Source organism: Ovis canadensis, chromosome 12, assembly GCF_042477335.2.
Source record: "Ovis canadensis isolate MfBH-ARS-UI-01 breed Bighorn chromosome 12, ARS-UI_OviCan_v2, whole genome shotgun sequence".
Lineage (NCBI taxonomy): Eukaryota > Metazoa > Chordata > Mammalia > Artiodactyla > Bovidae > Ovis > Ovis canadensis.
Window position 1 is genome coordinate 65,551,640 of NC_091256.1, and position 16,340 is coordinate 65,567,979.

Here is a 16,340-nt window from a genome sequence, read left to right on the forward strand (position 1 = left end):
GAATGAAAATGAAAATACAACAACCCAAAACCTATGAGACACTGTGCTGCTGCTGCTGCTGCTGCTGCTGCTGCTGCTGCTGCTGCTGCTGCTGCTGCTGCTGCTGCTAAGTCGCTTCAGTCGTGTCCAACTCTGTGTGACCCCATAAACAGCAGCCCACCAGGCTCCACCATCCCTGGGACTCTCCAGGCAAGAACACTGGAGCTAAGGGGAAGGTTCATAACAATACAGGCTTACCTCAAGAACAAGAAAAAAGTCAAATAAATAACCTAACTCTACACCTAAAGCAACTAGAAAAGGAAGAAATGAAGAACCCCAGGGTTAGTAGAAGGAAAGAAATCTTAAAAATTAGGGCAGAAATAAATGCAAAAGAAACAAAAGAGACCATAGCAAAAATCAACAAAGCCAAAAGCTGGTTCTTTGAAAGGATAAATAAAATTGACAAACCATTAGCCAGACTCATCAAGAAACAAAGGGAGAAAAGTCAAATCAAGACAATTAGAAATGAAAATGGAGAGATCACAACAGACAACACAGAAATACAAAGATCATAAGAGACTACTATCAGCAATTATATGCCAATAAAATGGACAACTTGGAAGAAATGGACAAATTCTTAGAAAAGTACAACTTTTCAAAACTGAACCAGGAAGAAATGGAAAATCTTAACGGACCCATCACAAGCATGGAAATCGAAACTGTAATCAGAAATCTTCCAACAAACAAAATCCAGGACCAGATGGCTTCACAGCTGAATTCTACCAAAAATTTAGAGAAAAGCTAACACTTATCTTACTCAAACTGTTCCAGAAAATTGCAGAGGAAGGTAAACTTCCAAACTCATTCTATGAGGCCACCATCACCCTAATACCAAAACCTGACAAAGATGCCACAAAAAAAGAAAACTACAGGCCAATATCACTGATGAACATAGATGCAAAAATCCTTAACAAAATTCTAGCAAACAAAATCCAACAACATAGTAAAAAGATCATACATCATGACCAAGTGGGCTTTATTCCAGTGATACAAGGATTCTTCAATATTCTTAAGTCAATCAATGTGATACACCACATTAACAAATTGAAAGATAAAAACCATATGATTATCTCAATAGATGCAGACAAAGCCTTTGACAAAATTCAACATCCATTTATGATAAAAAATAAAAAATCTCCAGAAAGCAGGAATAGAAGGAACAATCCTCAACATAATAACAGCTATATATGACAAACCCAGAGCAAACATTATCCTCAGTGGTGAAAAACTGAAAGCATTTCCCCTGAAGTCAGGAACAAGACAAGGGTTCCCACTCTCACCACTACTATTCAACACAGTTTTGGAAGTTTTGGCCACAGCAATCAGAGCAGAAAAAGAAATAAAAGGAATCCAGATTGGAAAAGAAGAAGTAAAACTCTCACTGTTTGCAGATGACATGATCCTCTACATAGAAAACCCTAAAGACTCCACCAGAAAATTACTAGAGCTAATCAATGAATATAGTAAAGTTGCAGGATATAAAATCAACACACAGAAATCCCTTGCATTCCTATACACTAATAATGAGAAAGTAGAAAAAGAAATTAAGGAAACAATTCCATTCACCATTGTAACGAAAAGAATAAAATACTTAGGAATATATCTACTTAAAGAAACAAAAGATCTATATATAGAAAACTATAAAACACTGATGAAAGAAATAAAAGATGACACAAATAGATGGAGAAATATACCATGTTCATGGATTGGAAGAATCAATATAGTGAAAATCAGTATACTACCCAAAGCAATCTATAGATTCAAGGCTATCCCTATCAAGCTACCAACAGTATTTTTCACAGAACTAGATCAAATAATTTCACAGTTTGTATGGAAATACAAAAAACCTTGAATAGTCAAAGCAATCTTGAGAAAAGAAGAATGGAACTGGAGGTAACAACCTGCCTGATTTCTGTCTCTACTACAAAGCCACAGTCATCAAGACAGTATGGTACTGGCACAAAGGCAGAAATATAGATCAATGGAACAAAATAGAAAGCCCAGAGATAAATCCATGCACCTATGGTCACCTTATCTTCAACAAAGGAGGCAAGAATATACAATGGAGAAAAGACAATCTCTTTAACAAGTGGTGCTGGGAAAACTGGTCAACCACTTGTAAAAAAAAAAAAATGAAACTAGAATACTTTCTAACACCATACACAAAAATAAACTCAAAATGGGTTAAAGATCTAAACGTAAGGCCAGAAACTACAAAAATCCTAGAGGAAGACATAGGCAAAACACTCTCTGACATAAATCACAGCAGGATCCTCTATGATCCACCTCCCAGAATATTGGAAATAAAAGCAAAAATAAACAAATGGGACCTGATTAAACTTAAAGCTTTTGCACAACAAAGGAAACTATAAGCAAGGTGAAAAGACAGCCTTCAGAATGGGAGAATGCTGGGAGCCAGCACGGGAGATCCCACCCATGACAAGGTCATGCAGAAGAGTCCTGATGAGCAAGGCCTCAGGACTCGACGGACCCCCTGGACCTGCTTGAGCATCTACCCCCAAACCAGAATCTGTCTGTCTTACTATTTTGTCTTTCACCAGCTCTTCTGACATTAGCAAGGGGCTGTCTCTGACCAAAAGAGTTAACTTAGGGCTCTAGTTGATAAATCTCCTGGGCATGAAAGGAGTGTTTCAAACCCTCTGTTAGCATTCTAGCTTACATGAAAGCTTTATCCAGATTCTTGCAACATTGTTGAGCCTATGCAATGCTTGCTGCCAAGTTCTCACATCCCTTATCCATTGTGTTTCTGGGAGTGCATATAGTCAGGATGTAGAAAAAACAAGTAATAGCCTTAGCATTAGCAACATTAGACTTTGAGTTGATAAGTTCTTTCTTTGCTTAACCTGCTGAATCTTTGCTCCATAAGAATGTAACTCCGTCCTTTAAGGGTGACGCAGGCTAAGAATTTAAGAAGAAACACTTTAAGGAAAAATAATTGTTCTGGTATTCTGGCTGACCAACCTTTATCAAAAGGAGGTCATGGAATATCAACAGGCCTCTGGAATAAAAGATGATGTACAGAAAATAAGACTTTTGCAGGAAGGAACCTGATATCGATGAAAGTTATTACTGATGGAATGTGGAGTTGACTCTGCATTTTTCACCTTGCTGTATGTATAACTCAGGGTATAAAAGCCCCGAGAAGAATAAAGTAAATGGGCCTCGCTCGAAGAAGCTTGGTAACCCCGTGTCTCTTTCTTTATCTCTTTATCGATCTTTCTTTATTCGCTGACGTCATCCATCCTGAGGATATCCCTGGACTCTGCTGAGGCTGGACCTCGGCAGGAGAAAATAATAGCAAACAAAGCAATTGACAAAGAATTAATCTCCAAAATATACAAGCATCTCATGCAGCTCAATTCCAGAAAAATAAATGACCCAATCAAAAAATGGGCCAAAGAACTAAACAGACATTTCTGCAAAGAAGACATACAGATGGCTAACAAACACATGAAAAGATGCTCAACATCACTCATTATCAGAGAAATGCAAATCAAAACCACAATGAGGTACCATTTCATGCCAGTCAGAATGGTTGCTATCCAAAAGTCTACAAGCAGTAAATGCTGGAGAGGATGTGGAGAAAAGGGAACCCTCTTACACTGTTGGTGAGAATGCAAATTAGTACAGCCACTATGGAGAACAGTATGGAGATCCCTTAAAAAACTGGAAATAGAACTGCCATATGACCCAGCAATCCCACTGCTGGGGATACACACTGAGGAAACCAGAACTGAAAGAGACACGTGTACCCCAATGTTCACTGCAGCACCGTTTATAATAGCCAGGACATGGAAGTAACCTAGATGTCCATCAGCAGATGAATGGATAAGAAAGCTGTGGTACATATATACAATGGAATATTACTCAGCATTAAAAAGAATACATTTGAATCAGTTCTAATGAGATGGATGAAACTGGAGCCTATTATACACAGTGAAGTAAGCTAGAAACAAAAACACCAATACAGTATACGAACGCATATATATGGAATTTAGAAAGATGGTAATGATAACCCTGTATCAGTTCAGTTCAGTTGCTCAGTCGTGTCCAACTCTTTGCGATCCCATGAATCACAGCATGCCAGGCCTCCCTGTCCATCACCAACTCCCGGAGTTCACTCAAACTCATGTCCATCGAGTCAGTGATGTCTTCCAGCCATCTCATCCTCTGTCGTCCCCTTCTCCTCCTGCCCCCAATCCCTCCCAGCATTAGAGTCTTTTCCAGTGAGTCAACTCTTTGCATGAGGTGGCCAGAGTATTGGAGTTTCAGCTTCAACATCAGTCCTTCCAATGAACACCCAGGACTGATCTCTTTTAATATGGACTGGTTGGATCTCCTTGCAGTCCAAGGGACTCTCAAGAGTCTTCTCCAACACCATAGTTCAAAAGCATCAATTCTTCAGTGCTCAGCCTTCTTCACAGTCCAAGTCTCACACTCATACATGACTACTGGAAAAACCATAGCCTTGTTTAGACGGACCTTTGTTGGCAAAGTAATATCACTGCTTTTCAATATGCTATCTAGGTCATAACGTTCCTCCCAAGGAGAAAGCATCTTTTAATTTCATGGCTGCAATTGCCATCTGCAGTGATTTTGGATCCCCCCAAAATAAAGTCTGACACTGTTTCCACTGTTTCCCCATCTATTTCCCATGAAGTGATGGGACCCTGTATGTGAGACAGTAAAAGAGACACAGATGTATGGAACTGTGTTTTGGACTCTGTGGGAGAGGGCGAGGGTGGGACGATTTGGGAGAATGGCATTGAAACATGTATATTATCATATGTGAAATGGATGGGCAGTCCAGGTTTGATGCATGATACAGGGCGCTCAGGGCTGGTGCACTGGGATGACCCAGAGGGATGGGATGGGGAGGACGGCGGGAGGGGGATTCAGGATGGGGAACACATGTACACCCGTGGTGGATTCATGTCAATGTATGGCAAAACCAATACAATATTGTAAAGTAAAAAATAAATAAAATAAAATTGTTAGCCTCAAAACAAATAAATAAAATTAAGCCTGACTGAAATCTAATAATGACCTCAGACAAATTCAAACTTAGATACATTCAACAAAAATAACTGCCCTGCAATTTAATAAACTATGAGGGCTCTGACAGTCGAGGAAAGCTTGAGAAAGTCCCCTATTTGAAGAAGGCTAGACATGACAACTAATTGCAATACACAATCCTGGACTTGTGGGTGAAATTTGAGGGTATCTGCAGATTATATTGCATTGATTATATCCATGTTATTTTCCTGATTTTGATGGCTGTATTATCATTAGGTAGTAGGATGTCCCTGTGAGCTATACACTAAAATATGGAGTGGGGGCATGGAGTGACAGGGTATTAATGCCAGAAATTTCCTCTTCAGTTGTTCAGGAAACAAGGTTATTTACTATTCTTGAAATTTTAGTTTGAAATTATTTCAAACTAAGAAGACAAAATTAAAACCAAGGACTACAGAATTTGTTACTTAACTATTGTGTATTCCTTGAAAAACATTGCTTTTATTGACATAATATTTTTTAAATCAAGTATTTTTTCTGATGTAAAAATATGGCTCCCACATGCAAACCTAATCTGCAGTATGAGGAGCTAGGACACTGGTTACCCTGGTGAGAGAATAATGGGGAATAGTGACTAGGAAAGAGTGGTGAGAAGTTTCTGCAGTTCAAGTGTTGTTTCCTAAGCTCAGTGCTAGGAATCCTTTATGTATTTCCTCACCCTGCACACATAAGATTTGTGCTCTTTTCTGTATGCAGGGTATACTTCAATAAAATTTAAATGTAAATTTAAAAGACATAATCTTTAACTTTTAAAAATCCACAATCCACTATATACTCTAGATGATGTCAATCTCTCAGAATTGCATATCTAACACTCACAAATCAACAGTGAACCATAAAACTAACCTAAGAAGCTCTAAATTGGTGAGTAAACAGAAATTCAAGAAAGTTGCTGGGGGCCCTAGTAGTCAAAAAATACACTCACTAGCTGTTCATGACATCTTCTCATACAAAAGTGGAAGATGGAAATCAAGATCCAATTTCACTACTCCTTGTTACTGCTTTCCTCCAACAATGTGAGGCAGCATTCAAAATGTTTACGGTAAAGTGACTGGTTCAATGGGGAGACCCTCATATTGTTTAACAGTTAAGAGCCTATCCGAGTGAGCCCACGTGGTGCTTACACCTAAACAATGATGTCGGCAGGACTCTGAAGGACGTGAATAAAAATAAAAGCAGGAGCCCATCTACTCCTGCATGATGGATGCAGTAAGGATAAACTTCCAACACACACTCCAATCTAAGTGTAGCAGCCCTTTCCTCCTCACTGAGGGTGAGGCGTTTTCCCCTAGAAATTCCAACTCCCTCAATCAGGAAAATAGCGCAACTGTGCAAGCATGTGGATCCTGCTACCTGGATCAGGGCTTTTACTCCACACAATGGTTCTGCCTCCTCTTAGTACTTGTCAGATTTCAACCTGGGGACCTTGTTAAAAATGCAGGTTTCGAATGGGATTGCAGGCGATTCAGCTTCCTAACATGGTTGTGCCAGTGCTGCTGATCAGCAGCCTCCTCTGGTCAGCCAGGTGATGGGAGACCAGCCCTCATTTATTTCATCAACCTGCTTCCCCTTTGTGGAGAAGGGTTCAGCTGGTAAAACTTTAAGTGCACCAAGGAATCCATGGAGCTTCTCTACAATTATGCAAATACTCATAACATATTATAATGAAGTCTTCAAGAAGGGTGAGAGTAGATAGTGTCTCCTCCCACTGCTGTAAAAATACTCCATCCTTGGTTGGTCAAATCTGCAGATGCAGAATCCACAGACTCAGACAGTCAACTGCAAGTGGTGTGAGCATCCAAGGATGAAATGCCCTGTGGATACAAAGGGATGACTCAACTTTGCCCTTCTTGGCTATAGGAATCCCATTGTTCTGCATTAGACTTCAGCTCTGGAACCTGTAGGTTATGTGATTTAGGACAAAATACTTCACATCTTTGTACCTCTTTCCTCATCTGTAAATCAAAATAATAATGTATACTTTGTTCTGTGTGTATTAAGTAAAACTTAGTCTGAGCACTCTTATATAACTAAGCAATGTTAATAGATAGTCAGGGCATAAAAAGAAGCCACAATCATGGAGAGAAAAGGTGAAACAGATACACAAGCAAAATAATAATGATGATAAATTAAAATCATGGTGAATATTAATATGATTTGCTGAGTGGCCAACCCTGTACTTCAGCTTCACATGCTAGCACGTCACGTCATCTCACTCACTCCATAACACCACTGTGAGACAGGCGTTATTGTTATCGCTCACTTTATAGACAGAAAAACTAAGCCCGAGGCTATTTGTGTGCAAGGAAATTCAATTTTTAAGTGGTAAAACAGAGCCAGGATTGAAACCCAGATCTGTCAGATCCCAAACTCCAAAAATAGCAAAATGAGTTTCCGAATCATTTGTTTATCATAATCATCTGGAGGGCTTGTTAAAATCATAAACTCCTAGGCCCAAGCCAAGACCCACAAGTGTGATTCTTACACCTGCCACCAGTCCAGCCTAACTGAATTTAGGAACCACTGCCTTCCTCTAATAATGTGGGGGAACATTCAAAAGATGTTTGTTGTGAAGGGATGTGGTCAGTATAAAGACCCTAATGATGCTTTAACAGTTATGAGCACCTCTAAGTGAGCCCTTGTACAAGTTGGTTCTTATATTCAATTTAGGGAAACTTGGACACAGGAGCAGAGAAGATCAGAAGAGGCCTCCTGGAGTCACTAGTTCACCATGTTGCTGGCCTCCAGTTCATCCACAAATTCAAAGGCATCCAAATGTCCATTACTTCCTCCCTGCTTCCCACTTGGTGCTCCTTGGAACTGAGCCTTGGCTGAGGACTTGCTTGAAGCTGAGTGATCCTGCTATACTGTATCAAAGAAGAGTTAAATAAATCTTTTTAGACATCAATTGCCCTGCCACATTATCTCAGCTCATTTGTTGATTTCAGCCACAACCACAGTGGACAGTTCCTAGGAGACTCAGACTGGCCTAGTTCTGACCCTCTCCCACCTCAATACCAGCCCTGCAAGTCTTTCTTCCTCCATTTCTGACTCATCCTCACCTCCACACAACCTCAAATTCAACAGAAAGAAGGAACCATTTATCTTTATGTCCCTCAAAAGTTGGACCATAAAGAAGGCTGAGTGCTGAAAAATTGATGCTTTTGAATCGTGGTGCTGGAGAAGACTCTTGAGAGTCCCTTAGGCTGAAAGAGATCAAAACCAGTGATCAAATCAACCCTGAATATTCATTAGAAGGACTGCTTCCGAAGCTGAAGTTCCTATACTTTGGCCACCTGATGCAAAGAGTCGACTCATTGGAAAACACCCTGATGATGGGAAAGACTGAAGGCAAGAGGACAAGGGGGAGACAGAGGATGAGATGGTTGGACAATATCACTGACTCAATGGACATGAGCTTGAGCAAATTCTGGGAGATAGTGAAGGACAGGGAAGCCTGGCATGCTGCAGTCTATGGGGTTGCAAAGAGTCAGACTTAGCAACTAAACAACAATCCTCAAACATTGCTAATTCATGATTCCAGAGTGAGCAAACATTAACTGTAGAAAAGATTAGTGAACTGAACTTATGTTTCTAAAAAGACATCATTAAAGAAGTTAAAACGTTAACCATGGGCTAGGTGAATGTATCTGCAATATATGCATCAAACAAATACTTGTATCTGGACTCATATCCAAAATATATAATTGCTGGAAATCAATCATAAATAAAAGACCAACAACTCATTGTTTTTTAGATATGGGCAAAAGCTTAAATAGCCAATTGACAAAAAAGGATATCCAAAAGCCAATGAGTATATGAAAGTGTTCGTCACTATTCAGTTCAGTTCAGTCGCTCAGTCATGTCCAACTCTTTGCATGCCAGGCCTCCCTGTCCATCACCAGCTCCCAGAGTCTACCCAAATCCATGTCCATCAAGTCAGTGATGCCATCCAACCATCTCATCCTCTGTCATCCCCTTCTCCTCCTGCCCTCAATCTTTCCCAGCATCAGGGTCTTTTCAAATGAGTTAGCTCTTCATATCAGGTGGCCAAAGTATTGGAGTTTCAGCTTCAACATCAGTCCTTCCAATGAACACCCAGGACTGATCTCCTTTAGAATGGACTGGTTGGATCTCTTTGCAGTCCAAGGGACTCTCAAGAGTCTTCTCCAACATCATAGTTCAAAAGCATCAATTCTTTGGCACTCAGCTTTCTTTATAGTCCAAATCTCACATTCATACATGACTACTGGAAAAACTATTGCCTTGACTAGACAGACCTTTGTTGGCAAAGTAATACCTCTGCTTTTTAATATGCTCTCTAGGTTGGTCATAACTTTCCTTCCAAGGAGTAAGCGTCTTTTAATTTCATGGCTGCAATCACCATCTGCAGTGATTTTGGAGCCCAGAAAAATAAAGCCATCCATTGTTTCCCCATCTATTTCCCATTAAGCGATGGGACCAGATGCCATGGTCTTAGTTTTCTGAATGTTGAGCTTTAAGCCAACTTTTTCACTCTCCTCTTTCACTTTCATCAAGAGGCTTTTTAGCTCCTCTTCACTTTCTGCCATAAGGGTGGTGTCATCTGCATATCTGAGGTTACTGATATTTCTCCCAGCAAGCTTGATTCCAGCTTGTGCTTCTTCCAGCCCAGCATTTCTCATGAGGTACTCTGCATATAAGTTAAATAAGCAGGGTGAATACAGCCTTTTCCTATTTGGAACCAGTCTGTTGTTCCATGTCCAGTTCTAACTATTGCTTCCTGACCTGTATACAGGTTTCTCAAGAGGCAGGTCAGGTGGTCTGGTATTCCCATCTCTTTCAGAATTTTCCACAGTTTATTGTGATACACACAGTCAAAGGCTTTGGCATAGTCAATAAAGCAGATGTAGATATTTTTCTGGAACTCTCTTGCTTTTCACTATTAGTCATCATGAAAATACAAATTAAAACTGCAATGGATAACATGATACCCATTCAAAACAGCTATAATTTATAAGGCTGAAAATAATAAGTATAGGTAAGTATGTAGAGCAACTATAAACCTCATATGCTCTGGTAGATGTATAAGTTGGTACAATCAGTTTGGAAAACTATTTGGTAATACCTACTAAAGATATGCATTTTTTCTATGACCCAGAAATTCTACTCTTGATACATACTCAAAGAAATGAATGCTTATATCCACTAAGATATATACAGTAAAGTACAGAGAAACATCTTTTAATAGACCCAAACCAGAAACAACCCAAATGTCCACCAGTGGTAGAATGGATAAATAAACTGAGGTATGATTCATCTAATGGAATACCACACAGGTGTGAAAAAGAATGAAAAAATATTCTGTGTAAAAAAAAAAAAAAAAAAGGAAAAACAACGATGAATTTCACAGATGTAATCATGATTAAAGAAGCCAGACACCAGAGATCATATACCCTATGATTTCATGTAAATAGAGTTCACAAAAGGTAAATCTTCTATCTGTCGTAAGGTAAGTCAGAATAGTGATCATCTGGATGGCATATAGACAGAGAGTGGCTATAAGGGAGCATTCTGGGCTACTGGAAACAGTCTACAACTCCATCTTGGTGATGGTTCCATGGATGTATAAATGTATAAAATTCATTGAGCTGTACACTGAAGATTGACACACTCACAGCATGTACCTATAGTTCAATTATTAAAGAAGTGCCAGGCTGAGATCACATACCCATCCCTGGATCAATCGCTGTGGCCATGGAGCACAATAATGGGCTTGGGCCTGGGTCATATGGTTCAACCCTCAGGCTGCAGATGGACTCCACCCAGACAAAGAATGGACAGACAAGAAAATCTGGAGGTGTTTCTGGAAGATAAGGAAATGGATGTTCTGAAGGAGACAGGCAACTAATTTCCAATTGGTCAGGATGAAGGTGGCCCTCACCATGAGCAAGTAGACTGGGAAAACCCAGTCTTCAAAGAAAGAGAGAGAGAGAGAGAGAGAAATAGTACGGGGAGACACACCTAGAGTAACCTGGCTCTCGACTTTCTAATTCCTGGTTCTCGGCCCTACGAGTGAAGCCACTCTCCCTATTTTGGGGGTCTGTAACATTCTCCTGTATCTGTGGGGAACTTCTCATTCTTTTTGGCCATCTGGCACATTGAACCTTCTGTTATTGTTTGGGGAAGTTCCCTACATTATGAATCTTGGTAGAAGGCAGAGCCACTTACCACTGGCAATGATGAAAATGCCAAATGCTCACATTCCCAGCCTTCCTTGAAGCTAGAATGCAGTTGAGTGATACAGGCCAAAGGAGAGCACTGCTCCTGAACTGCAGAGGCACATCCATTCCGGAAGACGGTCCAGCAGCGCTCATGCAGTCCAGTCCAGGGCTCAGGGTGTTGGAGGAATGAGTGGCAGTGGCCCGTGCCCACTAGTATAAGCCTGTGGTCCTCACACTGCTCTACCTTTGCCTGGTGAGGCCTCACACCTAGGTCTCCAGCCTTCCTGAAAATCTTATACGTGATTCAGCATCCTTTCAATAGTTCTTTTGTGGCCTTGATCAACCAGAATTACTGTGTGCTGCTTAAAACCAGGAACCCTAATTGATAACAGTTAGTTCCCCAAAATTCCCCTTTTACTCTATACTAGTTTCGGAAGGTTCTATTACTTACAATGTGGAGAAAACAAGCCTGAATCCACAAAAGTGATTCTACCATATGAATTATCCAGGCCACTAGGAAGATGTTTGGTGGCAAACAGGCCCTTTACCAGCCCACAAATCACATGACAAGAGGGAAGGGATGGAGCTAATAGATGCAGATGACTGTTAGGGCTTCCTCTTGTATTATGCTCAGTTCTTGTAACAGACCCAAGAGATGGTACTGTATCCTGACTGCCATAATATATCAGATACTGGATGGTTGAGATGACAGGAATTTATTTTCTCACCATCCCACAGGCAAGAAGTCCAAGATCAAGGTGCTGGACAACTCAGCTTCTAGTGAAGTCTCCCTTCCTGGCTTGTAGCCAGCCACCTTCCCACTGTGTCTGCATAAGCTTTTTCTCTGTTGCATGCATGGAGAGAGAGAGACAGAGACAGAGACACACAGAGAAGCAGAGAACAGAGGTCTCTGGTATCTCTTCTTCTTGTAAGAACCTCAGTCCTGTTGGATTATGATAAGTCAACCCTATGACCTCATTTAACCTTATTACCTCCTTAGAGGCCCTATTTCCAAACAAAGTCACACTGGTGCTGAGGGTTCCAATATATGAATTTTGGGAGACACAATTCAGTCTATTACAGGTATTGTCCCAACACTGAAGAAGAGAAACATGAGGTTAAAACCCTTGTCCAAGGTCTGAAAGAAGCCTTTGCACCTTCCAGCCTCACTTGTGGTGGTGGTGGTTTAGTCACTAAGTCGTGACTGTTAAGATCCCATAGACCATAGCCTGCCAGGCTCTTCTGTCCATGGTATTCTCCAGGCATGAATACTGGAATGGGTTGACATTTCCTTCTCCAGGAGATCTTCCCAACTCAGGAATCGAACCCAGGTCTCCTGCGTTGCAAGCAGATTCTTTACTGACTGAGCTACCATGAAGCTCATTTATGGCTTATGGTAGAAAGTATCATGAAGAAGGCAATAGCAGCCCACTCCAGTACTTTTGCCTGGAAAATCCCATGGATGGAGGAGCCTGGAAGGCTGCAGTCCATGGGGTCGCTAAGAGTCGGACACGACTGAGCGACTTCACTTTCACTTTTCACTTTCATGCATTGGAGAAGGCAATGGCAACCCACTCCAGTGTTCTTGCCTGGAGAATCCCAGGGACAGGGGAGCCTGGTGGGCTGCCGTCTCTGGGGTCGCAGAGAGTCGGACACAACTGAAGCAACTTAGCAGCAGCAGCAGCAGAAAGTATCAAATCCTAGAAACACAGGCTTGCAAAGCACCAGATGAAGAGTATGTGGTTGACACAGAGTGGTAAGAAATGAACAAACATGGGATGACATCAGTGTGCCTGTCCAATCTTCAGCCCTGAAGTCAGCCCTGAATAGCCCAAATTCACCCACTGGCGCCTCTCCAAGCTCCAGCTGTATCCATGGCTGGCACAGTTTTTCCCTGAATCTCATCATTCTGGGAACAATGTTCGGGGCTTTACTCTCACACTACTTTGTGAATGCTGACAAAAACTGTCTTTGACAGAACAGTCAGGTTCCTTCAGAGCCACTGTACCAAGCCTCCTTCAGCCTGCTGAGTCCAATTTTAGCAAAGAATCCACTAAGCCAGTCAATCAAGAACCAGCTCACCTTTTATATCCAATAAAGATTGAAGGCAGAGGAAGAGGGTGACAGAGGATGGGATGGTTGGATAGCACCACCAATGTAATGGATATGAACTTGGGCAAACTCCAGGAGATGGTGAGGGACAGAGAGGCCTGGCATGCTGCAGTCCATGTGTCTCAAAGAGTTGGACATGACTAAGCGACTGAACAACAAAAACTAGTTCTTCTACCTTTGGCATTTAATCAAGTTTCTCAATAATTTTCCATCTATTCCTGTACCTGCCCTTTGGCTATAAGTCCCCATTGTTACATTAAAAAGTTGAATTCAATCTCTCTCACTATTGCAGTAAACTTAAAGTCTTCCTTGCCATTTTAAATCTCAGGATAATTTTTCTTCAACAGTTTACTAGGGGTGAGACCTACATCTCACATTTCTCTTTACATATCTCCATGGTACTTAGCAAGTGACCCAACTGGGGGTTTGTCAAGAGGTGAGCAATGCACAGGTAGTTAAGTGACAGCAAAGTACCCCAGGGACCAGCTATAGAGAAAAATCAAAAGCACCTTGATACCTATGAAGAGCGGCAGGTAGGATCAACTTGGAACAGAAGGATGGAGGAGAACAAAGGGGAGAAAACAGGGGTGCCTGGCAGATGTCAAAATCAAAGGGAACCACCTTACACTGCCACTTTGGGCCACTCCAGATACAAAGGGCCCCAACCTTGAAGGTCCCCCAGCCCTGGGCTGGGCCTGAGAACCCCAGATCTAAGAGGCAGTGTTTGGCAGATGAACAAACACAGGATGACTGCTCTGGCCCTGGTATTGCTACTTTTAGTTGTATGACGCTGAACGACGCTGATCCTCTCCATGTGTGAAATGAGAGTAAAGGCTCCCTCACAGGTGCAAGGAGAGAAATATGTAAAAAGATTTTTTTTTTTAGTAGTGCTTAATAACTTATTGAAAATAATGTAAATGCTTTTTACAGGTAGAGTGAAGGACCTGGGCAGAGTGCATACTTTTGTTTGTTCTCTTCTCAGTAGACTTTTTCCAAATGTGCACATCTGCAGGCCTGCTGAAACTTTGAAAGAAGAGTGACTTGTGTAAAACTGGTGCATAGCAGAGAACAGATGTCACTGTCATGATGTGGCTGCGAGGCACATGTACCACAGCAGTCTGACGGGGGCAGGTAGAGAACAAACAAGGCTGTAGGAGTGGCCCCTTTGGGGGTTGGTGTGCTGCCCAAATCTACATCCAGCGGGTGAAGCCAACTCAGGCATCTTTTGGGTTCATCCTTATCTCCAAAAGCAGTGGGCAGTCACTGGGACGTGGTGGGTAGTGGGGAACTGGCGGCATAGTTCTTTGGGCAGACAGAGGCCAGACCATCGGGTGGGTGGCGGCAGCAGGGCTGAGGGTGGTCTGACCAGTTTGTGACAGGGGCCCAGCCTGCAGCTGGGGCTCAGGATACAGTCAGATTTGCATGAGAGGGGTTCTGGGGCAGTAGTGTGATGCAGAGCAAGGCGCCAGCCCCTGGTGGCAGGTAACTGAACCACTGTTTGTGGAACAAAAGCATTGTAAAGGGATGGGAGGGAATCTGAGGGCGGGAAGAAGAGGCCACCAAAGGGACTGTGGTGGGAGGGGGCAGCGTGCAAAAGCCTGCCCCACCCCAGGGCCCGAAGGTCTCCAGGCCTAGCAACCAACAACCTTCATTGTCATCAAAATACTGTGTCATTTCATGGAAGGCATTACGACTGCTATTGTTAAAACACAGACATTCCTGGTGGAAGGTGAGTATCCTCAGCACACAGTTTCTGAAACCTCTGTAATCGTCGTAACACTGAGACTTCAAACAGACAAGAGCAAACACTGAGGCTGTGTTATTATCTCTGTTTTACAGACAGAGCAAGGTAGTTTCTTGGGTCAGCATTTGCCAAATTGTGATCCATGAGATGGTAATGATAGTTCTGAGCAATGAGGGGCAGAGGATTAAAAAAACACTTCTGTAGCCAAACATTTGAAAAATAATGCTAGAGAGTCTCATGTTCATGAGCACAGACTTAGGAGTCACAGAGACCTAGATTTGAGGCCAGGTTCTGCTGACTATTAGCCAGGGAGCTTGAGCAAATAGTAGACTTGACTGCCTCATCTGTAAAATGGAAATAATAAAACACCAACTACATAAGGTCACTGTGAAGCAAAGTTGGCACAAATAAAATCCTTAATAAATGTGAGCTCTTACTGGCTTTGCAGCAGGTTAAATACTGTTAACACCTTAAACCTGGTCCTATAGTTCTAACAAGGAGATTGATTTTGTTAAGAGAACACCTTAATAAACCACTTGGGGGAGTGGGCAGAGATGAGACTGAAGTTGTAAGACAGTAATAGCTAAGATCAAAACCTGGAAAAAAAGGTTGGAAAAAAACCAGGGTCCCATAGTGTGTGGGTCCCCAGTAAGGGGTCGACTGATTTCTCACTCAGGCTGGCATCATGGCATAGAGCTTAGGGCCACAGGGACAAGACACCTCCCCGCTCCCCACCCAGCTAGTCTTCACCTCCCTCTTTTGGGCACTACTCCTCCCCTTTACACACACACACTCACACATACACAAATCCTTCCCAGGAAGAAAGCCGCATGCTCTACTAAGTAGAGATCCTACTAATCTACTTTTCCTTCTTCCTCTTCACCCCCTGAACTTTTTCTAAAGAAGCCTGTTTCTGTAAGTTTTATTTACAATGAAAGGTAATACCTTAGTAACTAGATATAAAAACATTAAAAAATATTAAAGACTCTGCTCAGTTAGTACAAGCTCCAGACGTGTTTCCTGACCATGCCCAAATTAGGTACCCCTCTCCTGAGCTTCCAGAACACCCCTCTATACCAACTCTACCAGCTGAAATTATCCAAGTGTTTGTCTCATTTGCCTTAACCAGGTATCAAGGTTCAGGC

General features: G+C 41.9%; 1 protein-coding gene across 19 annotated transcripts in view; it reads right to left on the minus strand.

Moving 5' to 3' along the window:
- The window catches only part of AADACL3 (arylacetamide deacetylase like 3), a 189,815-nt gene that overhangs the window by 60,054 nt on the left and 113,421 nt on the right, over window positions 1–16,340 (minus strand). The window lies entirely within an intron of this gene.